Genomic DNA, 1,101 nt, shown 5'->3' with positions numbered 1-1,101 from the left:
TCTGAATGAAATGTTACTTCTTGGTAATATACCATACAGAAGCTTGACGTACTCCACTCCCATGCCTTTTTCATTTTTTGTATGTTATAAAGTTTTTTTTTGTTTTTTTTTTTTGTTTTGTTCTTTTCTTTAACATATTTCATTTAAATATTTAAAGTTTAGTGGTTCTGCCTTATTAAAACAATCGTTCTGGTAATACTTTCATACACATTCTCAAATTCAGATGTAGATTTTAAAAGTCAAGGCAGATAAACTGTATTTTTCTTCTGGCGGTATTATTTTTTTCTCTTTTGCTCTCATTCAGGTAATTCACCCCTAAATATGTGTACTGCTGAGCTTGCTGTGGAGGGTGAATTTGGCCTATTGTGCTACTAAAAGGTACACAATATGGAGTGGCGTTGCTCCTTAAGTACGTGTGAACCATATCATTTAATGTATGCATTCACTGACTGAGGCACAAGGGTGTTCAATGCATATGTGTAATTGGGAGTATAATTAGGGATGTTTGCAGTTGTTGGGTGTGTTATAATACATTGGAAATGCAGAGAGCTGCATCACTAACGCTGACACACCTATACTGAATAAGATGAATCTACCTGTAGTCATAACAAATTTTAACCCTCCTCCCACATCTGTATAACACTGGAGATATAACAGCGCACCCGTACCCCCAAATGCCCATGTACATCCCCTAGCCAGCCATGACATTCCTTTGGCAGCTGCTGTCAGAACAAGTTTAATTGTGCTGCAAATAGCACTTATTCTTGGCAGAAAGGAATACAAACTAGACCATCATTTGCACTTATATTTTCAGAAGACAAACTTTCAAAAATATTCTAGTATGTGTTAAAGAACATTATGAACGTACAAGCGGCCCACTTCAATATTACATGCATTAATCAGTCTTATTGTTCTGTCCTCAGAAGACTTTACAGAACCAAAGATGAAAAAAAGCTGCTCAAGATCTTTCTCTATGTAGTCATAATTAAAGTATACAGCACACCAACCCAAAATAGCAAAATCCATGTATTATCCATGTAAATTTGTGTTGGCTCTGTTCTCTCTGGCTAATGTCTTTAGTATCTTTAGTTTCTTTTTTCC

This window comes from Xenopus tropicalis, chromosome 2, assembly GCF_000004195.4.
Source record: "Xenopus tropicalis strain Nigerian chromosome 2, UCB_Xtro_10.0, whole genome shotgun sequence".
NCBI lineage: Eukaryota > Metazoa > Chordata > Amphibia > Anura > Pipidae > Xenopus > Xenopus tropicalis.
Note: the sequence above shows the minus strand (reverse complement) of the source record.